Here is a 27,834-nt window from a genome sequence, read left to right as displayed (position 1 = left end):
GGACACATATTTGGTATCGTCGAGTATGGAACAAGCCGACCTATATAATTGTCACACTTGTTAACTCGTTAAGTGCACACCGTAAAAAAAAATGGAGCTTTTTCATCATGCCGCCAAACAAAAAGTAGAATAAAATGTGATCAAAAAGTCAAATCAAAATGGTAGTGATGAAAATGTCATCTAGTTCCGCAAAAACAAGCTGCCATACAGCTTCAACAGTGGAGTTAGAGGTCTCAGAATAAAACGATGCAAAAACAATTATTTTTTCGATAAAATAGTTTTTATTGTGAAAAAGCGCCAAAACAAAAAAATATAAATATGGGATCGCTGTAATTGTACTGACCCGAGGAATAAAACTGCCTTATTAATTTTACTACACGTAAAACGGTAATAAAAAAAAAACCTTAAAACAATTCCTGAATTGCTGGTGTTTGATCATTCCATCTTCAAAAAATCAGAATAGAAAGCGATCAAAAATTGTCACGTACTCGAAAATGGTATAAAAGTGTCAACTCGTCCTGCAAAAAGCAAACCCTCACATGATTCTGTCAGCCAAAATATGGAAAAATTACAGCTCTCAAAATATGGTGATGTTTTTAAAAAGCGTATTTTAGTGTGTGACAGCAGCCAATCATAAAAACCTGATATAAATCTGGTATCGCTGTAATCACACCAACCTGAAGAATAAAGTTTCCTAATCACTTATACCGCACAAAAGAGACATAAAAAAATAAATAAAATCAGTTCTTCATCTGCTGTTTTTTTTTTCCATTCTGCCTCTCAAAGATTGCAGTAAGACTCGGTGCACATTTATCCTGCAATCTACGCTGAGTGCTTACATCGGGGTTTCCGTGCAAATCTCTTAAATACGTGACTCAGATGGAACCCACAGATGATTCCCTATAATGAGGCAGATGGAGGCACTGTGGACACCATAGGACCTGTGATCCTGTGGTGTCCATCTTTTTAGTCATGTATAAAAGCGCCGTCCGCCACTTTCGTGCACCTCTGAAAAGAAGGACACCGATGAAAAGAGGCCAGACAGAGTCCAAAATAACTCTGCTGCCTCACTATAGTGAATAGATCCCTTGGAGGTTTCACCTCAATCACGTCACTCTGAGATTTAGATGGAAACCCAAAAGTAAGTGGTCAATGTAGGGCGCCGGATAAATGTAATTCCTAACGCTATATAAAATGTTCCCAATAAAAGCTTCAACTCAATCCACAAAAAAAGCAAGTCCTCACTCAGGCTCATCATCTGTTTACAGAAATATAGGTGCTTCCACGTTACTGGTAATACAAAGGCTCTGGAGAAGCGTTATGGCTCCTTACCCCCTAAAAAAAAATTCTGCAAATTCTGCGCTCCCAAATCTAAATGCCCCCTCCCTTTTGAACCCCAGTATGCCTAAACCAGATTTAGCGCCCACATGTTTGGCATTTCTGTAGTGATGAGAGCCCGCCTAATTTATGGGTGCATGTGCCCAGAAGCACGGGCTGGGCATAACGTACTGGTGACTGCAACGTACTGGTCACTACAGCGCTTTGGTCACTACAATGGCAGTTTGCAGTTTTCACTCGGCACCATCCACTGCTGCCTGTTTCTGGAACACACTTATGGAGTCAAAATCATCACTACACCTGTAGATAAATTACCAAAGGGGTGCAATTTCCAAACTGTGGTTACTTGAGAGGGATTCTGCTTTTCTGGCATTTAGGGGCTCTTTATATGGAGTCCGGAAACTATACTATAATAATTTGTTCTCCAGGAGTCAAATAGAACTCCGTCCCTCCCACGTCTTGCTGTGTGGCTAAGCAGTATTGTATAGCAACATATGGGGTATTGTCAAGTTTAGCAGAAATTGTGTGACGCATTTTGGCACCATTTTTACCCATTTCCCAGTATGAAAATGTAAAATCTGGGGCTAAAACAATTTTTTTGTGATAAAAATGTAGTTATTTTTTCTTCACTGCCCAATGGTATAAAATTCTGTAACCCACTTGTGGTTTCAATATGATCACTGCACCCCTAGATGAACTCATTGAGAGTTGTAGTTTGTAAAATGGGGTCACTTATGGGGTTTTCTGCTGTTCTAGCACCTCAGTCGCTCTGACAATGTGACATGGCCCCCTCAAACCAGTGCAGCAAAATCTGCACTGTAATATGGTGCTCCTTCAATTTTGAGCTTTGCACTATGCATCAAAAGTATTTTTGATCACTTATGGGGTATTGATGTACTCAGGAGAAATTGCATAACAAATTGTACTGTTCGTTTTTTCATATTAACCCTTCTGAAAATTGCAAACTTGGGGTCAAAACAACATTTTAGTGGAAAAAATAGTAATATTTCATTTACTCAGCCTAATTTTATACAAGTTTGTGACTCGCCTGAGGGTTACACATACCCACTACTTCCCTAAGTGAATTCCTTGAGATATGTAGATGTCAGGGGCACTTCAAATGTGACATGGTATCCGCAAACTATTGCAGCCAAAATAGTGCTCATTCTCTTTCCAGCCCAACCATGTGCCCAAGCAGTTGTTTTTCAACTAATATGGGGCACCTGCGTACTTTGGAAAAATTGCACAATAAATTATGGCATCCCTCATTGTTGTGGTCTACCTATGATGTTAATTACAGGCCTCTCTCATCTTTTTAAGTGGTGTATAACAAAACATGTAATTGCGATAATTTTCTGGGAGAAATAATTCATTTTCTGGAACAATTTCAAGGGTGCAAACACTTTCGGCCACAAATGTAACTAACAAATAAAGTTGCACTCTGCAGTGCTTTAGCATGTAAACATGAAATATACAGGTGCTTCTCACAAAATTATAATATCATCAAAAAGTTAATTTATTTCAGTTCTTTAATACAAAAAAAGTGAAATTTATATATTAGATAGTCATTACAAACAGAGTGATCTATTTCACGTGTTTATTTCTGTTAATGTTGATGATTATGGCTTACAGCCAATGAAAACCCAAAAGTCATTATCTCAGTAAATTAGAATACTTGAAAGCTTGAAAAATTATTTTAAAATCTGAAATGTATGTTCAGTAAATGCACTCAATACTTGTTCGGGGCTCCTTGTGCATCAATTACTGCATCAATGTACCGTGGCATGGAGACGATCAGCATGTGGCACTGCTGAGGTGTTATGGAAGCCCAGGTTGCTTTGATAGCAGCCTTCAGCTCATCTCCATTGTTGAGTCTGGTGTCTCTCATCTTCCTCTTGACAATACCCCATAGATTCTCTATGGGGTTAAGGTCCGGTGAGTTTGCTGTTTGAAAACCAGGTATTGGTACTTTTGGCAATGTGGACAGGTGCCAAGTCCTGCTGGAGAATTAAATCTCCATCTCCAAAAAGCTTGTCGGCAGAGGGAAGCATGAAGTACTATAAAATTTCCTGGTAGACGACTGCGCTGACTTTGGTCTTGATAAACTCAGTGGACCTACACCAGCAGATGACATGGCTCCCCAAACCATCGCTGATTGTGGAAACTTCACACTAGACCTTAAGCAGCTTGGATTGTGTGCCTCTCCACTCTTCCTCCAGACTTTGGGACCTTGATTTCCAAATGAAATGCAAAATTTACTTTCACCTGAAAACTCCTTGGATCACAGAGCAACAGTCCAGTTATTTTTCTCCTTAGCCCAGGTAAGACGCCATGATGGTGGAGCCTACTGAAACAGACTAAGGGACTGGACTTGGTCACTCTGGAAACCTATATTTCTTAAGATGCAGGTATTTCTTGATAAAGGCTTGATTAAGCCGAAACATTGATATATGTACCTGTCTTACTTTGTCGTTTGGCTACTGAGTATAACTTTCATCATAATAAATTGCACCATTTTTTAACTTTTAGTGTGCTAGAGTTATTTGTATGTATATGATATTATTTCTCCAGAACACCTACTACAGTGAGCACCCTTTATTTTTGTATTGAATTATACTATATATAGGCTTATGGGGAGTGCATTATACTATTTAGGCCTATGGAGAGTGCATAATACTATATAAAAGGCTACGGAGAATGTATTACACTATATATAGGCCTTTGGGGAGTGTATTATACTATATATAGGCGGCGGCCTATGGGGTCCACACTATACTATATATAGAGGTCTATGGGAAGTGTATTATACTATATCAAGGTCTATGTGGAGTGCATTATACTATATAGAATCCTCTAAGGAATGCATTATACTAGATGGAGGCCTATGGAAGTGCATTATACTATATAGAGAGGCCTATGGAGAGTGCATTATACTATATAGAGACATATGGGGAGTGCATTATACTATATAGAGGCCTATGGGGAGTGCATTATGCAGTGTAGAGGCCTATGCTTTGGGGAGTGCATTATACTATATAGAGGCTTATGGTGGGTGCATAATACTCTATGGAGGCCTCGGATGAGTGCATTATACAATATGGAGTCCTATGGGGAGTGTATTATACTATATGGAGGCCTATAGGAAGTGCATCATACTATGCGGAGGCATATGGGGAGTGCATTAAACTATATAAGTATGTAGTGTGCATTTGACTATGTAGAGACCTATGGGGAGTGCTGTTGTGAGCTCATTTTCGGGTTTGCCTCTGGCTTCAGGTGTGGGTTATGGAGCTGGCTGTGCTGACAGAGGAGTAGTGAGTTCTCTATCTGGACTCCCTCTGTTGGTGAAGGGAGGTAATGAAGCTGATCTAAATGGCAGAGACCGGCCACCTGAGGAAGAGGACTGCGATCGGACATCAGGAGTTTCTGATTGGATTTAAGGCAGCCGGCTCCCTAGTTTCTTACTGGTGATTTTTCCTGACTGTGACTCCTGGTTTCCAGTTTGGTTCCTGCCTTCCTAAAGCTAAGTTTTCTCTGCTATTGTTCATATGAGTTTTTGTCTGGTTTACTTAGTTTTTGTGTTCAGCCAGTCCTGGCTGGGACTGGGCTGAATCCCCATTTTTGTCTGTGATCAGCTGATCTCTTTTGCTCTGTCTTCAGAATATACCTGAGTGCTGATATAGTGTTTTGAAGTCTAGCGACTTCAGGGCCTTTTTCTATCAGACGTGTTGGACATTCTTTTTGGCAGGGTTTTTTGCGTGATTGCAGACAGCAGCTTTTCTTTCCTGTCCTTTCAAGTTAGCGAGGGCCCCATCGTTTGCTCAGCCTATCTTTCTACCTGTGTCTGTGTTTTCATCTTGTTTCACCGATAATACATGTTGGGGGCTGTCTATAGCTTTGGGGTCTGCTCTGGGGCAGTTTAGATTTTCCCTTTCTTTCTTTAGGCTTATTTAGTTCTCCGGCCGTGACGAGGAGTCTAGGACCACCGTAGGCACGCTCCACGGCTACTGCTAGTTGTTGTGGATAGGATCATGGGTCTGCAATCCGCTAGTTACCAACCTCTTCGGTTTTCTGGGCTTAGCTTGCTTTTTGTTTTTTCCTCCTCGGTGACTCATTCATAACAGAGTGCATTATACTATATAGAAGCCTATGGGGTGTGCATTATACTGTATAGAGGCCTATGCTTTGGGGAGTGCATTATACTATATACAGGCTTATGGTGAATGCATAATACTCTATGGAGGCCTATGGTGAGTGCATTATACGCTATGGAGGCCTATGGTGAGTGCATTATACTATATGTAGGCTTATGGGGAGTTCATTATACTATTTTTATTGCCTATGGAGAGTGAATTATACTATATGGAGTCCTATGGGGTCCATTATACTATATATGGAGGCCTATAGGAAGTGCATCATACTATATGGAGGCATATGGGGAGTGCATTAAACTATATAAGTATGTAGTGTGCATCTGACTATGTAGAGACCTATGGGGAGTGCATTATATTATATAGAGGCCTATGGGGTGTGCATTATACTGTATAGAGGCCTATGCTTTGGGGAGTGCATTATACTATATACAGGCTTAAGGTGAGTGCATAATACTCTATGGAGGCCTATGGTGAGTGCATTATACGCTATGGAGGCCTATGGTGAGTGCATTATACGCTATGGAGGCCTATGGTGAGTGCATTATACTATATGTAGGCTTATGGGGAGTTCATTATACTATTTTTATTGCCTATGGAGAGTGAATTATACTATATAGAGTCCTATGGGGTGCATTATACTATATATGGAGGCCTATGGCGGTGCATTATGCCATATAGAGGCCTATGGGGAGTGCATTATACTATATGGAGGCCTATGGGGAGTGTACTATGCTATATGGAGGCCTATGGGAAGTGCATTATACTGTATGGAGGCCTATGGGGAGTGTATTACACTATATGGAGGGATATGGGGAGTGCATTATACTATAAGAATGACTATGGGGAGTGCATTATACTATATAGAGGTCTATGGAGGAGTGCATTAAACTATATGGAGGACTATACAGTACGTTATACTATGGAGGCTACTTAGGGGGTCATCATACAGTGAGGGGGCCATCATAGAGTGTGGGAGCTAATGTGCGGTTGTTGTAGAGTGTGGGGCCATTATATAGTGTTGGGGCCATCAAACAGTTTGTGGGCTACTAAGGGGTTAGTACACTGTGTGGGTGGTACTATACAGTTAGAGGGATTTATACTGTGTATAAGAGAGCATCATACTGTGTATAGGGGAGCTGTACAGACATGTAGTTGCTGCTAGAAAAGACATAGGACAGCAGCATGGCTCTGGCAACGATGCTGTTGAATGTGATGATGGGGAGTTCCAGAGCGTGCAGTGCTCTAATGTTGTGACAGGGCAGGAACAGAATGTACTGAGGCTCAGTAGACGAGCCAAGCAGATGGGATGAAGTGTGGAGAAAAGAATCTCCCCACAGGCCTCCTGCTCAGCAGAAAGTCTGATGGATACAGCCAAACTTTCATGACCCAGCATCTAGGGCAGCGCCAGCGACTGCAGAGTAGAAAAATCAACTTCACAATTCTAGGCAAAAACAGAATCATTAAGTGTCAAAATAACAAATGAATCAAATTAGTTTTATTTATTACATATATGCTGACTGTCTGCTGCAAATCATTAAAAGGTCTCAAAACTGACAGTATTAATAGAAGATACGCTGAGAAGGTGTTAGCTAGATATAAATAGCCAAAGTTGGAAAGGCACAATACGTTAACGGCCGGATAATGTAACTGCACACATCCAAACCATTCCTATGATATAAAGGGACTCTGTCACTAGACTATTGCCACCTAATCTGAGAGAATCATAATGGAGATATAGAGAACCTGATTCCAGCTGTGTATCACTTGCTGGGATTCTTGCTGTAATCACAGGTTTCTGTGATTAGTTCTGGCTAGTTGAAAAAGAAACTAGTGTTATTCTAATGCTATATCATGATTAAGGGCATCTTGGGCGTCAGAAACGCATCAGTTTTTTAATCCTGTATGTCTTTTTTATGACTTGGTAAATAAAATCCTTGTTTCATTGAGCAGCTGAAAGTGCAGCTCCCCCTCCTTTTATCCTTCAAAAAAACTGCATGAAAATTGATATCAGTAGTAGGAATGAGCAAACCTGGGAATGTTTAAGTTCGCCAAGATCGATGAACATACAGTACAAAGTTCTGTTTGGGACAGAACTTGACCTAGATCTTAACTCTGAATCCAAAGTCAATGGGGATGTAGAGCCTGCCCTTTTAAGTCCCCTATGCTACTAATGTATATATATATATATATATATATATATATCGGTGCTACATGTTATCGTGATTCAAATCGTTTATTATATAATGTATGCTTTATTATGCCATGTATATAATAGGAAGAGTGCAGTTAGTAATTAGATCACTAGTGCTATGAGCGGTGGAACGCACTAAATAAAATTAAAATAAAGTGCATTCACCTCCCTGGGTCCACCGTGCGGTAGATGACAAAACCGCTGCTGAAAGAGGCAGGGCACTCAGGCGGAGATGTGCACAGGACTTTAGCTGCAGTCAGTGCACCAAAGCAGACTCTGTTATATGCACAGAGCTGCTAACAAAACATAAATACCGCTGAATCTGTTTAGGGTCACAGACTTCAGCGATGTGGACACGGTATTAAAGGTCACAGAAATAGCCTTACACACCAGGACTATCCCCTCTAGACCTACCGTAAAACTTAAGGTACCAGGTGTCGCAACTGCGAACACCCGGGAGGCTGCAACCGCAGCGTGGCGTGAACAGAGCCGCAAGCAAGGCGCTGCAAGAACGCTGGCGCAATGCAGGACGCTTAGCTGCTGCAAAAGGTATGGCTGGAGTGCGCTGGCGCTAGCGCTGCTACTGGTGTCTGCCCAATCACTCACTGACTCGTAATATCAGAGGGAAGGGGTTTCATAATAAGTCATCCACCAGTCCAAGCATCCATCACCACACACAGCAGTATGAAAAATACTAGCGCATGGCGGAACGGCCATACGCACTTTTTATAGCGTACGGGACCTGCCGGAAATCTCCAGAGCCCTGAGCACAACCAATGGAATCAGGAGCAGGACCTGAGCACCTGACTCCTAAAGTCCAATGGGAGCTCATCCCATGAGCATGCTCAGAAGAAGGGACGAAGGACTTAGCCTCTGGAGACAAATGTGAGGATCTGTGTTCCTGCATAGGTATTGTAGACACCAGATTCCTAACAACTAGATGGAGATAGGGAGCATAGACAGGATGGAAACTTAAGATAGTGTGTAAAGGTCGGCCAGGGCAGTAGTCGTGACTGAAGTTGTTGGGCATTGTGTACCCTGGCCTCCCTCTACATGAAAAAGGTGCTTCTTATTCTGCATTCTTCAATCAGTACTCCCTGTGCTGTCGGTGTACCCTTTTCTGAACTGGCATGAAGCGGCTTCTGAATCCCAAGGACTAGAGACGTAATCCAGGCTAACTCTTAACTGAAGACTTTTATTCACTTCAAGACACAGCACATCCAAGTAGTTTCCAGCATTCCCATCACCGTAGATACTGCACATCACTTCATCTTTTCCTTTACTGTTTGCTTCGTCACTAAGTGTTTCCCCGGGATGGAGTGTCTCAGACAGCCCCTCAGTGTCCTCCCTGTACAGCGTCACCACGGTGAATCCCTCTCCAGTCCGTTTCACCCCGGACATCAGAGATTCAGCCCCCGACGCTATTCACCACATTCTGGAGTGACCTGCCCGTACACTTTTACTGTGACCTCTTGACTTCCTCTGCTTCCTCTCTCTCTCTATAGAGGCATATGGGGAGTGCATTATACTATATAGGTCTATGTAGTGTGCATTTTACTATGTAGAGACCTATGGGGAGTGCATTATACTGTATAGAGGCCTATGCTTTGGGGAGTGCATTTTATCCTATATATAGGCTTATGGTGTGTGCATAATACTCTATGGAGGCCTATGGTGAGTGCACTATACTCTATGGAGGCCTATGGTGAGTGCATTATACTATATGTAGGCCTACGGGTGTTAGGAACGGCGGAACGCACTAAATAAAAATAAATAATAAAGTGCGTTCACTGCTCGGGGTCCACTGTGCAGTAGGTGTAGCAACCGCTGCTGAGTGATGACAGAGGAGCAATATGGCGGTATGAAGCACACGGGTTCAACTTCACCCGGAGTGTGCAGAGCGGGCTCTGTTCACACACAGAGGTGCCGCAACAAAAACATACAAAACACTGAACCTGTTAGTGACACAGGCTTCAGGTAGCATACAAAACGCTGAACCAGGCTTCAGGTAAATGCACACACAGTATCTGGTCACAGGAGCAGGACCCAAGACAGAGGAGCTGCGTCCCTCTAGACCTACCGTGTGTGCGATGTTGCTGCTGCGAATGCCAAGAAAGGCTGCAACTGCAGTGCGGCCTAGGACACTGCCGCTCGACGACAAAGCAAGAAAGCAAGCGCGATGTCGGACGCTAGTGTAGCGGTGCGGTGTGCACAGTGGCTAAAGGCTTGCCACTGACTGGCGCTGACTGCTAAACTAATTCCCTATCACCATGCGTAATATCAGATTGAAGGGCTTTCAAATGAGTCAGTCACCAGAATCATACATCCGTCACCATTCACACATAGCAAGTATAGTCTATACTAGCGCATGGCGGAACAGCCATGCGCGCCTTTTATAGTAGCAGGGACCTTCTGCACGCTTCCAGATCTGAGATGGACCAATGAGAACTGGAGCGGGACCTGAGCACATGACTCCCAATCTCCAATGGGAGATCATCCCATGAGCATGCCCAGTAAGAGGACAGAAGGACTTAGCCTCAGGAGAGATTTGCTGCAAGGCAATCTCCTCTGCAATCTCCTCTGCAGTGGAAAAATAGGAGAGTGCAGAATGTGAGGATCTGGATCCCTGCTGAGTAAATGCAGAAATCCGACTCCTAACATTACCCCCCCCCCCTCCTAGGGCCCCCCTCCGAGCCTTACGATCCACCAACTTGTGCCCATAAGAGGTATAGGCCTCAGACTCGTCCGCAGGCAAGTCTGATGTCCCGGTAGATGACAGAGAGACCCGGGACACGTGGAAGGCCTCAAGATCACCAGGTCTGAGAAGGGACCCGTGGGAGCGGAAGTTAAAGTGGAACACCACTGTGTGTCGGCAGGCGTCTCCGCTCTTCGCCTAAGGAGGCTAGTCCGAGCACAAAAGGCGCAGGCCCGAATATATTTTTTAACATCCCGAGCCCTGTGCGGCCACCAGTAAGACCCTGCCAGGAGTTTTGTGGTCTGCATATAGCCACAGTGACCACCCCTCCTGGACATGTGTGCCCAGGCAAGAACCTTCAGCCGAAGGTGGGGAGGAACAAGGGTCTTACCTGACGGTACAGAATTTGGCCGTTGCGGGGCACTGTTGTTCTGAAACACCGCATGTTGACAAATAAGACCGCGACTGGAGTCTTGTGCTGGACACGCCTGGAGAACGGCGCGAGACACCTCCATGGGCTCTGGGGGTGGAGCCTCTGGCTCGGGTAGTTCCAGAGGCTCAAAAAAATTGGGAGCCGGAGTAACCTTCCGTTTGGATTGAGCACGCTCCATACCGCGCTCCGAAAAACGGAGGTCAATGCGGGTGGAAATGGCAATCAGCTCTTCCAAACTGGCAGGAACCTCTCTAGTGGAGAGAGCATCTTTAACGTGCTCCGCCAAACCTCTCCAAAACACAGGGATGAGGGCTTTATCGGACCACTCCAACTCGGAAGCCAGTGTCCGAAAACGGACGGCATACTGACTAACCGAGAGAGCACCGAGTCAAAGCAAGAAGCTGAAGAGAGGTATTGTGCGTGACCCGTGGACCGAGGAAGACCTGCTTAATAGCTGTTAGAAAGTGAGCAGCGGTCCGGACCTCTGGGTCACCACGCTCCCATAGTGGCGTAGCCCACTCCAACGCTTTGCCCAACAGCAGGGAAACAATAAACCCCACCTTGGCCCGTTCCGTAGGGAATCGCGCAGCCAGTAACTCCAGCTGAATGGAGCACTGGCTGATGAAACCCCTACAGGAGGCACCATCGTCAGAAAATTTATCGGGCAACGGGAGGTGGGTAACTGTCGGCGTGGGGGAGGACGTAGACATACGGGAAACCGCGTCTGTGATTGCCTTTACAGCAGCTTCGGTGGATTGTGCAGCTGAGAGAGCCCTCTCAAGAGTGGCCAGCCGGCCCTCAAGCTGCTGAATACACTGTAAAAGTTGCTGCTGTTCTGCCATCACTAGCCAGACCCTGGGGCTAGTATGATGTTAGGAACGGTGGAACGCACTAAATAAAAAATAGAATTACACTTACCGGTAATTTGGTTTCTAGAAACCTTCCACGACAGCATAGGAGGATGTCTCCATGCTCTAATGGGGGACAGGAAGCATGAGAGGTTAAAAGGTCCCTCTCACCTCCCTCTCACCAGTGACTTATAAATGATTACCATAGCACCGGTTACCTTAAGATTCTCAAAATTTGTCCAAGAATGCAAGGAGGGAAATAGTGGTGTCGTGGAAGGTTTCTAGAAACCGAATTACCAATAAGTCTAATACTATTTTCTCTAGCAACCTTCCACGACAGCATAGGAGGCATAACAACCTATACTGCACTAGGGGGGACAACAGCCTGAAGAACTTTTCGGCCAAAGACTAAATCCCTGTTGGACACAAGGTCTAATCTATAGTGTTTAGCGAAAGTATGTAAGGAGGACCAGGTTGCTGCCTTACAAATCTGCTCTGAAGATGCGCCTGCCCTCTCAGCCCGTGAAGTAGAGGTAGATCGTGTTGAATACGCTTTGATTCCTGTAGGGGGAGTGATGTTTTGCGCCAGGTGTGCTTCAGAGATAGCCTTTTTAATCCAATTGGCAATGGTGTTTTTTGCCACCTTCTTTCCTCTGTTCGGACCAGAGGTATGGATAAATAGGTTGTGGTCGATTCTATATGGTTTGGTGTACTCCAAGTAGTGGAGAATTATACGTCTTACGTCCAGCGTGTGAAACACCTCCTCTTTGGGGTTTGCTGGGTTTTGACAGAATGAAGGAAGAATTATATTCTGAGACCTATGAAAGTCGGACACAACCTTTGGTAGAACAGATGGATCAAGGGAGAGAGCTATGGAATCGTCTCTGTTAGGTAGGGTTCCTTGATTGAGAGAGCTTGGAGCTCTCCTACTCGCCTTGCTGAGGTTATTGCTATAAGGAAGGCTAATTTGTAGGTGAGGAGCTGAGAAGTACAGGATGACAGAGGCTCAAAGGGTGATTGAGTGAGTCCCGTAAGCACCACATTCAAGTCCCATGGTGGGACAGAGACTAGTTTTTTTGGATGTAGCCTAGCGGCCGATGTCATGAATCTTTTTATCCACCTGTGGTTAGCCAAGTCACAGTCAAACATAGAGCTTAATGCTGATACTTGTACTTTTAGTGTGCTAGGTTTTAGACCTAGTTCCAGCCCCCTCTGTAAGAAATCTAGGATACGGGAAATGTTAGGGTTGTCTGGGTCGGGCAGGTCTGGCAGACACCCTCCATGAGGAGAATCTCTTCCATATTTTATTATATATGGCAATGGTGACCGGCTTCCGAGACTTCTGGAGGGTTTTAATTACCGCCTCTGATAGCCCCCTGGCCCTCAAGATCTGGGCTTCAGAAACCAGGCCGCTAACTTCATTCCCCTGAGGTTCGGGTGATGCAGAGGGCCCTGTAAGAGAAGGTCATCTTTTATGGGTAGGATGAATGGCCCGTCTACCTGTAGTTCTGTTATTAGAGAGTACCAGCTCCTCTTTGGCCATAGCAGAGCTACTAGAATTGTTGGGGTCTGATCCTCCCAGATTTTCCTCAGGGTTGCAGCAAGGATTGGAACTGGCGGGAAAGCATATGCCGGATGGAAACTCCACCTGTGGGCGAAGGTGTCCACTCCCAGGGATCTGTCCCTGGGGTTCAGGTAGAAGTAGTTTCTCACTTGAGCATTCTCTCCTGAGGCTAGTAGGTCCACCTCCGGGAGGCCCCACCTGCTGACTAGTGTTCGAAAGACTCTTCCATTCAGGGCCCACTCGCCGGGCTGGATGCTTTTTCTGCTCAGGAAATCTGCCTGAAGATTGTCCGTACCCCTCAGGAGGACCGCTGTCAGGGAATGAAGGTGTCTTTCGACCCAGCCAAATATTCGGCCTGAGAGGCCCTCCAGGTTGCTGGATCTTGTGTCACCCTGGTGCCTGAGATGTGCCACTGTTGTTATGTTTTCTGAGTAGACTCTGATATGTTGGTCTTGGACCAGGTGTCTTGCTGCCAGGAGAGCTTCCTCCACTGCTTTCAGCTCCCTGAAGTTTGAGGATCTTGCACTCATTTTCTGGCTCCATAACCCTTGGAATGGCTGATGAGACACTACAGCTCCCCAGCCTTTTTTGCTGGGGTCTGTTACCATAACCAGGGGGATCTGGGACCAGTTGATTCCCCTGCACAGGTTTTTGCGGTCCAATCACCATGCTAGTGAAGCCTTCACTATTCCCGGAGTCTGGACCCTTTTGTTCAGGCAGATGTGATCCCTGTTCCAGTTTCTTAAGATATGAGACTAGAGTGTTCTGGAGTGGGCCTGCGCCCAAGGCACCGACTGGATGCAGGAGGTCATTAACCCTAGTATGGACATGGCTGCCCTGAGGGTCGGGGATCTCTGTCCTCTGAAATCTGAGACTCTTGACATTATAGACGTCTGATGTTCCTCCGGGAGGAAGGACATTTGATTCTTTGAATCTAGTAGGATTCCTAAAAATTTTATCTCCTGAGAGGGTTGATTTTGCGATTTCTTTATATTTGGGATTAACCCCAATGATTGGAGAATGTCTAGAGTCTGGGCTACCTGGTCTTCCAGGACCTGGTAGGAGGACCCTATTACCAGTAGGTCTTCCAGGTAAGGTACAATACATATTCCCCGGCTTTTGATGTAGGACACGGCCTCTGTCATAATTTTGGAAAACACTCGAGGGGCAGAGGATATTCCAAAGGGAAGCACATTGTATTGAAAGTGCTTGACTTCCGGACCCTGACGAATCGCAAACCTCAGATACTTCCTGTGGGAAGGATGTATGGGGATGTGGAAATAAGCATCCTTCAGATCTATAGTTGCCATGAAGTAATATGGCCCTATCAGAGGAATGGGGGAGTGCTGGGGACTCCCGAGGTGGTAGGGAGGTAACTCTTATACCCCGCGGGGGGGAGGATTCGAGCTCTAGCAGTAGGCCCTCTCTGATCACACTGAGGACCCAGGGGCAGTTAGAGATCAACTGCCAGGCAGGAAAAAACCTCGAAAGCCTTCCCCCGACCGAGGTCGAGTCATTGTTTTTCTTGTGGTTGCTGCTGCTGCTGGGGGACCAGGATGTCCCTGCCTCTCCCTTTAGCGTAGCTCCATCTTCCCGTCTTTCCCTTTCCTCGCGGTTGGGATGACTGACTCTGGGAGGCTCGAAAAAGACGCTTTCTTGTGGTCCTCTGCTCTGGAAGCACCTTCTTTTTATCTGTGGCCTTTTCTAGAATTTCGTCTAAGGCAGGGCCGAAGACATGTTCGCCTTTGAAGGGTAAAGAACAGAGTTTAACCTTGGATGTAACGTCCCCGCTCCATGTTTTAAGCCAGAGGGCTCGCCTGGCCGAATTTGACTGGACCATAGCCCTGGCAGAGGCACGGATCATCTCCATTGATGCATCTGCCAGGAAACCCGTAGCTCTCTGCAAGATAGGGAGGGAGTTAAGGTGGTCACTTCTGGAGGTACCACGAGAGATATGGCTCTCTAGCTCCTCAATCCATTGGAAGAGGGACCTAGAGACACAAGTGGACGTGATTCCTCTCCCTCCAGGGGAAATCTATGTCGGATTTCTGAGGGGGCCGAGTAGCGTTTTTCTGGATACTCCCATTCCTGGGAAATCATATCTGCTATACTCCTGTGGACTGGAAAGCCTGTTCGTTTAGGCCCCTCGTATCCACCAAACATGCGATCCTGTGCTGTCTGCGTGACGGGTTCGTCCTCTAGGCCCATAGTGGCATGTACTGCACTGACCAGCTCCTCCACATATTCTGTGGAGAGGAGGTACCTTCTAGTGTCGGCTGACCCAGAGGTTCCCGGTTGTTCCCAATTCTCGGATCCCGATTTGTCTGATCCCTCTGATTCAGACTCTGAATCCTCTATTTGAATTTTCCGCTTTTTTGGGGGTGGTGAGCCCAAAATCGGGGGAGTCGAGGTGGTGGAGGGGGGGGCAAGGCAGCTAAAGAGTTTTGGACCTGATGGGTAACCAAGCTGCGGATCTTGTCGATTAATGATGGGTGCTCAGTCCTAACCACCTTATCCGTGCAAGCTTGACATAGCTTTTTCTCCCAATTTGAGGGAAGTTTCGTGCTGCATATGGCACATTTAGCCGACTTTCTGGATGTATTGGTGCTCTTATGGGCAGACTTTTCTCCCTATGAAACAAGGGGGAGATGTATTTTGAGGACCTATACCCAAAGACCGCACCACTAGGACCCATCCGCGGACACTTACTGTGGCTGGGGCAGCGGTGGGCTCTGCAGACGCAGGGCAGGAAGACCCATCCATGCTAACAGGGAATTCTGCATCTTACCTGTCGGCGTCTTCAGGCGGGTTAATAGTAGATTAACCCTGCCCTCAGCGCAGTAATTCGTTTTCCCCCTCCTCCTCCCTGGGTCCCGGAGCAGGCACAGCAAGCGCTGGCAAGACCCACGCGCCGGTAAAAGGATGGGGGCCGCCATGACAGCGCGTCCTCCACATACCCGGGAAGTGACCCGCGCGTGACGTCACTTCCGGGTATCGCACTGCACGCAGGGGGAGTAGGAGAGACCGGAGAGCTACAGTAGGCCTCTGGTCAGGGATCACTGGCCCACTTTACTCCCCATAGGGGAGCGCGGGAGGGCCAGGAATGGTCCCGAATCCAGGAGGAGACGGGAGCAGATCAGAGGAGGGGAGGCAGCGCCACCGACCACCACTGCCCGGCTTTTTCTTTGGATCCTCAGGTATGCTGCAGCAGCCGGCCACACAGCACACCAGACCTCTCCATGCCCCATGGGGGACAGGAAAGTCACTGGAGAGAGGGAGGTGGGAGGGACCTTTTAACCTCTCGTGCTTCCTGTCCCCCATTAGGGCGTGGAGACATCCTCCCATGCTGTCGTGGAAGGTTGCTAGAGAAATAAATAATAAAGTGCGTTCACCGCTCGGGGTCCACCATTCAGTAGGTGTAACAACCGCTGCTGAGTGATGACAGAGGAGCAATGTGGCGGTATGAAGCACACGGGTTCAACTTCACCCGGAGTGTGCAGAGCGGGCTCTGTTCACACACAGAGGTGCCGCAACAAAAACATACAAAACACTGAACCTGTTAGTGACACAGGCTTCAGGTAGCATACAAAACGCTGAATCTGTTTAGAGAGCAGACGCAGGAACCTGACTCCTAACAGTATTACACTATATGGAGGCATATAGGGAGTGCATTATACTATAAGAATGACTATGGGGAGTGCATTATACTATATAGAGGTCTATGAGTAGTTCATTATACTATATGGAGGACTATACGGTGCATTATACTATGGAGGCTACTTAGGGGGTCATCATACAAGGTAAGTGTAATGGTTTGTTTTTTTAATCTTTTCTGATGGTGCCATGCATACCAGGATAAGGAAAGGATGGGACCAGTCATATCAGGATAAGGTTGGGGCCATGCATACCAGGATGGGGGTGGAGGCCAATCATACCAGAATAAAAATAAAAAACTTTATTAACCAAATTAAAAAAAACACACTTAAATACTAGTACTATTGCATCACACCACCACCAACAGATTGATAACCATAGGGAGGTGTCTATCACTATACTGACCTACTTGACCCTGCCTAGCATGCGGAGGTTGGCACCCTATGACCTGCGCAGTGGCGCCCCCGGTCCACGGCGGCTCTCCCTGCTATCCCTATAAGGCCCTAATAGGCGGGGATGTGAGAAAGTTGAAGGAGTTGAATGTCTTCATTATGATAAATTCTAAATGAAAAAATGTTAACTTCTTGATGCTTAATTTGTATGGGTCACTTTCAACGCTCTTTCTACAAAAAAATCTTCTTTAGTACTAGTATTTAAGTGTGTTTTTTTTTTAATAAATTTGGTTAATAGAGTTTTTTTGATTTTATGATAATTGTAGGGGTTCTGCTGTGAATCAGACCACATATTACCACCACATAGTGACCTATAATACCATACACAAGGGACAAATGCCGTCACACCATGACCATCTCACCTTGCGGCTGCTTGCCGTTGCTGGTGTGCACTCGCGTTCCAACTTGTGGCTGCACGCCGTTGCTGGTGCACACGTGCATCTCCTGTGCTGGATCCTTCGGCTGCTGCCTGTGCCCGGCGCGCGTGCACACATTCATCTCCATGCTGCCTGCAACGGTTCCTCTCTATCGTCCGGGAGGACCTGACCCTGGCGTTCCTCTCTGTGATCCTGGAGGACCCGACCTGGAAATCCTCTCTATGGTCCTGGAGGACCTGACCTAGCAGTCCTCTCTATGGTCCTGGAGGACCTGTTCCAGAGACTCTCTCTATGGTCCTGGAGGACCAGACTCAGTGTTCCTCTCTATGGTCCTGGAAGACCTGTTCCAGCAACTCTCTCTGTGGTCCTGGAGGACCAGACTCAGTGTTCCTCTATGACCCTGGAGGACTCGACGTGGCGAACCTCTCTGTGGTCCTGGAGGACCTGATCCAGCAATCTATGGTTCTGGAGGACCTGATCCAGCAATCATCTCTATGGTTCTGGAGGACCTGATCCAGCGATCCTCTCTATGGTCCTTGAGGACCAAAACCAGAAGTCCTTTCTATGGTTCTGGAGGACCTGAACCAGAAATCCTCTCTATGATCCTGGAGGACCTGACCCGGAAGTCCAAGTGCCCATGCCCTTTATCAGGCCGCCTCTTCCTATGGGAGGGGCCTGATTATCATGTTGCGTCCCTGCTAGACCTGCTTGGTCTCTGCTCAGTCGCTCCCTGTATTCTGTGCCCCTGCACTCTGCCCTGTTGTCCTTCTTTGCACACGCTCAGTGCTTGTACTTTGTCTCTTGTCCTGTACCTTGCATCATGTCTTGTACTTTGCCTCATGTCCTGTACCTTGCTTTGTGTGGCTTTCCTTTCCTCTGCTCTGTCGTGCTCCGTTGGCACAGCCTCTGCTTCTTTCCTTTGTTCTTTCCTTTCGTGTTCTCTTGCACAACCCTGCTTCTGTACTATGCTTCACCGTGCTGTCTGTACGCGCTTTGGCCATGTACTCTGTCCTATCGTGCTCCATTGCACACGCCTGGTTCTGTACTATGCCTCACTGTGCTGTTTGTACTTGCTTTGGCTATGTACTCTGCCTTGAGCTGTATCTTTGTATTCTGACCTATCGTGCTCCTTTAGCACAAGTCTTGTCTTGTACTCAGCTTCTCCTTGACCCGGCTCTAGCATACGCTCCGCTTCTCTTTACCCGGCTTTGCGCTTCAGCCTACGTTCCGCTCCTAGCTCTGTACCTAGTTTCTTCCTTGACCCGGCTCTGGGCTCTAGTATACGCTTCGCTTCTCTTTACCTGGCTCTGTGCTTCAGCCTACATTCCTTGCTCTGTACTCTGCCTAGCCTTGTCTTGCCCTGTTTCGCTTGGACCCGACTCTGGGCTCTAGCATACACTCTGCTTCTCTTCTCTTTACCCGGCTCTGTGCTTCAGCCTACGCTCCGCTCCCTGCTCTGTACTCTGTCTGTACCTTGCCTTGCCTTATTTCTCCTCATGCCTTATGCATGCGCCTGGTCTTGCCTTGCCCGCCTGTTTGTGCCTCAGTCATGCCCGCCTGTCTGTGCCTCAGCCCGACCAACCTGCCAGTGCCGCAGGCATGCCCTTTGCGCTTCCTTGCACTCACGCTGTCCCTGCACTGTACACCTCGTGACCATTGGCACGCACAGGCCCTTGCCTGCTTCCTGGCTTGCCTCCTCATGCTTCTTAAGCACACGCAGGTCCTAGCCAGAACCCTGTCCAGTACTCTCAGGCCCTTGCCTGAACCCTGGCGTGCCTCTTAGCTCGCGCAGGCCCTAGCCTGAACCCTAGACCCTGGCGTGTCTCCTAACACGCACCTTGCCTTGAACCCTGGCATGCCTCCTAGCATGCGCAGGCCCTAGCCTTGAACTTTGAACCCTGGCATGTTCCCTAAGCACGCACCCTGCCTTGAACCTTGGACCCTGGCATGTCTCCTAGCACGCACCCTGCCTTGAACCTTGAACCCTGGCTTGTCTCCTAACTCGCACCTTGCCTTGAACCTTGGACCCTGGCGTGTCTCCTAGCACGCACCCTGCCTTGAACCTTGAACCCTGGCGTGTCTTCTAACACGCACCTTGCCTTGAGCCTTAGACCCTGGCGTGCCACCTAGCACGTACCATGTCTTGGACCTTGGCGTACCCTCGCACATGCCTTGCTATGTATCTGTGTCCTCGCAATTACGTCTTGTACCTGGTGATATCCTAAGACCACACTTTACTGGAGAAACCCTGTGACCACGCTTTGCCATGTCTTGTACTCTGCGTGTACTCTTCATGTTCCCTGTTGCCAGACACTCACACTTGTGTCTTCCATGAGCTGGCCATCTGGTTCCAGCAGTCGTGCTGGCACAACCCCTTGGTCTTGCCCCTGACACTCCCTGTATAGGGGGTGGTCCTCACAAGGTCAGCTCTCCCTAGGTGGGTGGATGCCACGACCCAGAGGGTCCACTCTAGAAATCGACACAGCAGAATATGTCACAGAATAATCAGGTCATGGACTCTGCTGGTACCTCGGATACTGCCCTGAAAGGATTGGTGTTTTCTACTGAAGAATCGGACCAGGTTTATGTCCTCTGAACTCGCTTGGAATTTTGAGACAGCCAGAGAAAGAAGACTTCCTCGTCTACTCGCAACCCTCTCCACTTGCTACCCGTGTCTTCGTCTGCGGCTCCTATATCTTAGCCAAAGCAGGTGTCCGTTTCAAGATGGCGGATCAACGCTGAGAGGAGTGGCTTGCACAAAGACTGGATTCTGTAAAAAAAAATTTTCCCAGCCCTGGCAAGAGGGGGCTTAAAGAAGGGGGTACTGTCATGCCCGTCATGCTGCTTGCACTGCATGATTCCCACTGTCATGCCTGCCATGCCGCTTGTGCTGCATGATACCCGGAGCAGGGCCCTTGCGGCTGCTCCGGGAGCCCCCTCTAGTGCACCCGCGCATCTCACCTTGCAGCTGCTCACCGTTGCTGGTGTGCACTCGTGTTCCACCTTGCGGCTGCTTGCCGTTGCTGGTGCGCACGCGCATCTCCTGTGCTGGATCCTTCGGCAGCTGCCTGTGCCCGGCGTGCGTGCATGCATTCATCTCCATGCTGCCTGCAACGGTTCCTCACTATGGTCGGGGAGGAGCCGACCCGGTGTTCCTCTCAGTGATCCAGGAGGACTCCACCCAGCATTCCTCTCTGTGATCCTGGGGGGCTGGACCTGGAAATCCTCTCTATGGTCCTGGAGGACTTGACCTAGCAGTCCTCTCTATGGTCCTGGAAGACCTGTTCCAGCAACTCCCTCTGTGGTCCTGGAGGAGCAAACTCAGCGTTCCTCTCTATGGTCCTGGAGGACCCGACCTGGTGATCCTCTCTGTGGTCCTGGAGGACCTGATCAAGCAATCCTCTCTATGGTTCTGGAAGACCTGATCCAGCGATCCTCTCTATGGTCCTTGAGGACCGAACCCAGAAGTCCTCTCTATGGTTCTGGAGGACCTGACCCGGAAATCCTCTCTATGATCCTGGAGGACCTGACCCAGAAGTCCAAGTGCCCATGCCCTTTATCAGGCCGCCTCTTCCTATGGGCGGGGCATGATTATCGTGTTGCATCCCTGCCTAGACCTGCTTGGTCTCTGCTCAGTCGCTCCCTGTATTCTATGCCCCTGCACTCTGCCCTTCTGTGCTTCTTCGCACACGCTCAGTGCTTGTACTTTGTCTCTTGTCCTGTATCTTGCCTTGTATCTTGTACTTTGCCTCGTGTCCTGTACCTTGCTTTGTGTGACTTTCCTTTCCTCTGCTCTGTTGTGCTCCGTTGGCACAGCCTCTGCTTCTTTCCTTTGTTCTATCTTTTTTGCTCTCTTGCACAACTCTGTTTCTGTAGAATCATAGAATCGTAGAGTTGGAAGGGACCTCCTGGGCCATCTGGTCCAACCCCCTGCTCAAAAGCAGGATTCGCTAAATCATCCCAGACAGATGTCTGTCCAGCCTCTGTTTGAAGACTTCTATTGAAGGAGAACTCACCACCTCTCGTGGCAGCCTGTTCCAATCATTGATCACGCTAACTGACAAAAAGTTTTTTCTAATATCTAATTTGTGGCTCCTCCCATTCAGTTTCATCCCATTGCTTCTAGTCTTTCCTTGTGCAAATGAGAATAAAGATGATCCTTCTACAATGTGACAGCTATTGAGATATTTGTAGACAGCTATTAAGTCTCCTCTCAGTCTTCTCTTCTGCAAGCTAAACATTCCCAAATCCTGTAACCTTTCCTTATAAGACAGGGTTTGCAGACTGGTCACCATTCTGGTCGCTCTTCTCTGAACTTGCTCCAGTTTGTTGATGTCTTTTTTTAAATGTGGTGCCCAAAACTGGACACAGTATTCCAGATGAGGTTTGACCAAAGAGGAGTAGAGAGCAATAATGACTTCACATGATCTAGACTGTATGGTTCTGTTAATACATCCTATAATTATATTTGCCTTTTTTGCTGCTGCATCACACTGTTGACTCATATTCAGTCTGTGATCTATTAGTATACCCAAGTCTTTTTCACATGTGCTGTTGCTTAGCCCTATTCCTCCCATTCTGTTTTTTTCATTTTTATTGCCTAGATGTAGTACTTTGCATTTTTCCCTGTTAAAAACCATTCTGTTAGTTACTGCTCACTGCTCCATTTTATTTATATCTTTTTTAATCCTCTCTCTCTCTTCTCTAGTATTAGCTATCCCTCCTAGCTTTGTGTCATCAGCAAGTTTAATCAGTTTACCCTCAATTCCTTCATCTAAATCGTTGATAAAGATGTTGAACAATACAGGGCCCAGGACAGAGCCCTGTGGTACCCCACTTGAGACATTCTTCCAACTGGATGTGCAGCCATTTACGACCACTCTTTGGGTCCTATCACTAAGCCAGTTATGAATCCACCTAACAGTTGCCTTGTCCATTCCATACTTAGCCATTTTTTCCATAAGGATTGTGTGAGATACTTTGTCAAATGCTTTGCTGAAGTCAAGATATACTATATCTACAGCATTTCCCTGATCCACCCAATCAGTGATTCTGTCATAGAAGGAAATTAAGTTAGTCTGACATGACTTATTAGTTACAAACCCATGCTATTTAATCACTTCATTCTTATCCAGGTACTTACACACAGGTTGATTAATAATTTGTTCAAAGATCTTTCCTGTAAAATGCCTCGCCATGCTGTACACGCTTTGGCCATGTACTCTGTCCTATCGTGCTCACTTGCACACGCCTGTTTCTGTACTATGCCTCACTGTGCTGTTTGTATGTGCTTTGGCCATGTACTCTGCCTTGAGCTATATCTTTGTATTCTGACCTATCATGCTCCTTTAGCACAAGTCTTGTCATGTTTCACCTTGACCTGGCTCTGGGCTCTAGCATATGCTCCACTTCTCTTCTCTTTACCCGGCTCTGTGCTTCAGCCTACATTCCGCTCCCAGCTCAGTACCTAGTTTCTTCCTTGACCCGACTCTGGGCTCTAGCATACGGTCTGCTTCTCTTCTCTTTACCCGGCTCTGTGCTTCAGCCTATGTTCCGCTCCCTGCTCTGTACTCTGTCTGTACCTTGCCTAGCCTTGTCTTGCCTTGTTTCTCCTTGACCCGGCTCTGGGCTCTAGCATGCGCTCCGCTTCTCTCCTCTTGTACCCGGCTCTGTGCTTCAGCCTACGTTCCGCTCCTTGTTTTGTGCTTTGTCTGTACCTTGCCTTGCCCTAGCCTTACTTTGTTTCTCTGCGTGCCCTATGCATGCGCCTGGTCTTGCCTTGCCCGCCTGTTTGTACCTCAGCCGTGCCTGCCGGCCAGTGGCTTAGCTGTGTCCGAATGTTTGTTTCTCAGCCATGCCCGCCTGTCTGTGCCTCAGCCCGACCAGCCTGCCAGTGCCGCAGTCGGGCGCTCTGTGCTTCCTTTCACTCACGCTATTCCTGGACTGTGCAACTCGTGCCCCTTGGCACGCGCAGGCCCTTGCCTGCTTCCTAGCTTGCCTCCTTGTGCTCCTTAGTCCAGAACCCTGTCTAGTACTCAGGCCCTTGTCTGAACCCTGGCGTGCCTCCTAGCTCGTGCAGACCCTAGCCTGAACCTTGGACCCTGGCTGGTCTCCTAACACGCACCTTGCCTTGAACCCTGAACCCTGGCATACCTCCTAGCATGCGCAGGCCCTAGCCTTGAACTTTGAACCCTGGCGTGTTTCCTTAGCACGCACCCTGCCTTGAACCTTAGACCCTGGGGGGTCTTCTAACAAGCACCTTGCCTTGGATCCTGGCATGTCTAAGGGGTGGTCCTCACAAGGTCAGCTCGCCCTAGGTGGGTGGGTACCATGACCTAGAGGGTCCACTCTAGTAATTGACACAGCAGAATTTGTCACAGTGTCAGTGTACAAATAATATAGTGATCACTGGTGACATTATACATAGGAGCTCTGTACGGAGTATACAGGTAACACACTGACTCACCAGTGACATCTCTAGCTGAAGTCCTTCATCTTTGCTTTTCATGCAGCGCAGACCGCCATCACTTCTTCCAGCCAGGACTCGTCTCTGCATAAAATAACACAGTTACCTAGAGCACCGCTTCCAGAGCACATTCCCCACTTTTTCCCTTTCTTCTACACTACACATCTGAATACAGATATGCACCCACCATTAATACATAATTGTTTATTATGCAACCCACCATTCCAAATATAAATTATAATATGCCACTGAGCCCCTTCTAGCTATACATAGCCACTATTCCCACCTAATAAATATATAATTAGCACCTGTACTCTTTCCCTCAATTCATTACCAGTCACTGCATACGCAATGCGCCCACTATGTACCTCCTGCTCCCCCGACTCATATTTACATGCTCCTTCCGCCTCAATTCATTGTCATGTCTTCTCTCTCTTCCACCCCCACCCTCTATTCATTATCAACTGCTCTCCCCCCACATTCAATACATCATTTACTCCCTCACAGTCAAAATTCATTATTTTCTATCTCCCCAGATCATCATTTGCTCTCCCCACCCTTAATTCAATTGCTGTCCCTCTTCCCTCACTCTCAAGTCATCATTTGCAGTCTCCCGTCCCCTTTACCCCCCACTTCATCATGTGCAGTCCCCTTTACCCCCCACTTCATGTGCAGTCCCCCTTTATCCCCCATCATGCGCAGTCCCCCTTTAACCCCCCACATCATCATGTGAGTCCCTCTTACTCCTTCTCCCGTCATCATGTGTAGTCCCCCTTACTCCTTCCCCCATCATGTGCAGTCCCCCTTACTCCTTCCTCCATCATCATGTGCATTCCCCCTTTAACCCCCCACATCATCATATCATGTGCAGTCCCTTTTTAACCCCCCAAAATCATCATGTGTAGTCCCCTTTAACCCCCAAATCATCATGCGCAGTCCACCTTTAACCCCCCATCATGTGCAGTCCCCATTTAACCTCCATCATCATGTGCAGTCCCCCTTACTCCTTCCCCAGTCAACATGTGCAGTCCTCCTTACTACTTCCCCCTTCATGTGCAGTTCCTCTTTAACCCCATCATCATGTGCAGTCCCGCTTACTCCTTCCCCCATCATATGCAGTCCCCCTTTAACTCCCCCACTTCATCATGTACAGTCCCCCTTCCCCCACTTCATCATGTGCCGTCCCCTTTACCCCCCACTTAATCATGTGCAGTCCCCTTTACTCCTTCCCCGTTATCATGTGCAGTCCCCCTTTAACCCCCCTCCACATATCATGTGCAGCCCCCCTTTAACCCCTACATCATCATTTGCAGTCCCTCTTTATCCCCCCACATCATCATGTGCAGTCCCCCTTTAACCCCCACATCATCATGTGCAGTCCCTCTTACTCCTTCCCCGTCATCATGTGCAGTCCTTTTTTAACCCCCCCAAATCATCATGCGCAGTCCACCTTTAATGCCCCATCATCATGTGCAGTCCCCATTTAACCCCCATCATTTGCAGCCTGCCTTACTCCTTCCCGAGTCATAATGTGTGTTAGGGCTGGCGGAACGCACCAAATTATAAAATAGTAGGTGCGTTCGCAGCCCGGGGTCCGCCGTGCAGAGGTGGTACACTGCTGCTAGGTAATGGCGGAAGAATAGAGCAGCATAAAAACAGTCACACGCGGGTTACGTCACCCAATGTGAACAGGAGCGAACTGTGTTAATGCACAGAGCCGCACAACCGCTGAACGTAGATGCCGGAGCCTGTCTAGCTCACAGAGCCCCGCCAAAAGAGCGCACAGTGTACGGCCACAGAACTCTACCCCAAGGACACAGGGTTAGAGTCCCTCTAGGCCCACTGAGCGCTCGGTGTCACTGAGCGCCGCTGGCTATGAAGTGTGGAGCATGTGCACTGAGGTGTGCCGAGTCCCTGGTGAGGACTGGCCTGACTCAACCTCTGACCTACCTACACCCAAGCCTGGGCGCTAGCAGACTAGGCTGCACAACACATGCGTACCAAGGGTAGGGGTTTCTTAATGAGTCATTCACCAGAGACATTCATACGTGCATACATCACTCACTCCACATAGTCTGTAAATACAGTCTATCCTAGCGCATGGCCGAGCGGCCATGCGAACCTTTTATAGCCGCGAGCGTCCGGGACCTTCCTGGCTTCTCGGATGGACCAATCCGAACAGGAGCAGGACCTGAGCACGTGACCTTCGATCTCCATTGGGAGATCACTCCATGGGCATGCTCGGTGACCCGACATGGGGACTTAGTCCCTGGAGAATCTTGCTGCTGAGCAGCATGTATTGCCATAGTTGTGCCACAGGTGGCAGCAACAAGCAAACCCACAGAGCTGGTCTGGTCAGAGCGCCTGGACCGACGAGTTTGCTGAGTAACCTTCTCTGCGGCTGGAGAGGCATGGGAGACCGCTGGAAGCAAGGCTCGGGATTCCCGCTGTGCAGCGACAGGAACCCGACGCCTAACATTGTGCAGTCCCCCTTACTCCTTCCCCCATCATCATATGCAGTCCCCCTTTAACCCCCCACAACATCATGTGCAGTCCCCCTTTAACTCCTCCAAATCATCATGTGTAGAACCCCTCAAATCATGTGCAGTCCCCCTTTAACCCCCCAAATCATGTGCAGTCCACCTTACTCCTTCCCCGTCATCATGTGCAGTCCCCCTTTAACCCCCCCACATCATCATGTGAAGTCCCCCTTTAACCCCCCCACATCATCATGTGCAGTCTCCCTTTAACCACCCACATCGTGTGCAGTCCCCCTTTAAACCACCCCACATCATAATGTGCAGTCCCCCTTTAACCCCCATCATCATGTGCAGTCCCCCTTTAAACCACCCCACATCATAATGTGCAGTCCCCCTTTAACCCCCCATCATCATGTGCAGTCCCCCCTTAACCCCCCACATCATCCTGTGCAGTCCCCCTTTAACCCCCCATCATGTGCAGTTCCCTTTACTCCTTCCCCGTCATGTGCAGTCCCCCTTTAAACCCCCTACATCATGTGCAGTCCCCCATTAACCCCCTCCCCACATCATCATGTGCAGTCCCTCTTTAACCCTCCCACACCATGTGCAGTCCCTCTTTTACCCCCAAATCATCATGTGCAGTCCCCCTTTAATCCCCCATATCATCATGTGCAGTCCCCCTTACTCCTTCCCCGTCATCATGTGCAGTCCCCCTTTAACCCCCCTCCCCACATCATCATGTGCAGTCCTCCTTTACCCCCCAAATCATCATGCGCAGTTCCCTTTTAGCCTCGCAAAATCATCATATGCAGTCCCCCTTTAACCCCCCATCATGATGTGCAGTCCCCCTTACTCCTTCCCCCGTCATCATGTACAATTTCTCCTCCTCCCCCTCCCTCATCTATTTGTACAGAATAAAAAAAGCTTTGTATACTTACCTCACAGTCGCTCCCCAGCAGCGCAGCTCTACCTCCAACGTCCGGTACCTGTCAGGTGTCCTGTACACGCGGCGGGCTTTTCAAATTTCTTCATAGGCCCTGGTGCATGTTTTCCTGCTTGCCGCACTGATGAGGGCCGCGCTCACAAGCTGATGCGGGACACCGCGGCCCTGGTCAGCGTGTGCACCGAGCGAGTACGTGTGCACCAGGGCCTGTGCAGAAGACTTAAAGGGCCTGCGGCCCA

General features: G+C 48.2%; 1 protein-coding gene across 5 annotated transcripts in view; it reads right to left on the bottom strand.

Moving 5' to 3' along the window:
- The window catches only part of LOC141100498 (uncharacterized), a 300,902-nt gene that overhangs the window by 221,438 nt on the left and 51,630 nt on the right, over window positions 1–27,834 (bottom strand). The window lies entirely within an intron of this gene.

The sequence above is a fragment of the Dendrobates tinctorius genome, unplaced genomic scaffold (assembly GCF_039654945.1).
Source record: "Dendrobates tinctorius isolate UK_male_01 unplaced genomic scaffold, ASM3965494v1 ptg000105l, whole genome shotgun sequence".
In the NCBI taxonomy this organism is placed as follows: domain Eukaryota; kingdom Metazoa; phylum Chordata; class Amphibia; order Anura; family Dendrobatidae; genus Dendrobates; species Dendrobates tinctorius.
Note: the sequence above shows the minus strand (reverse complement) of the source record. Positions and strands in the feature narration are given on the sequence as shown.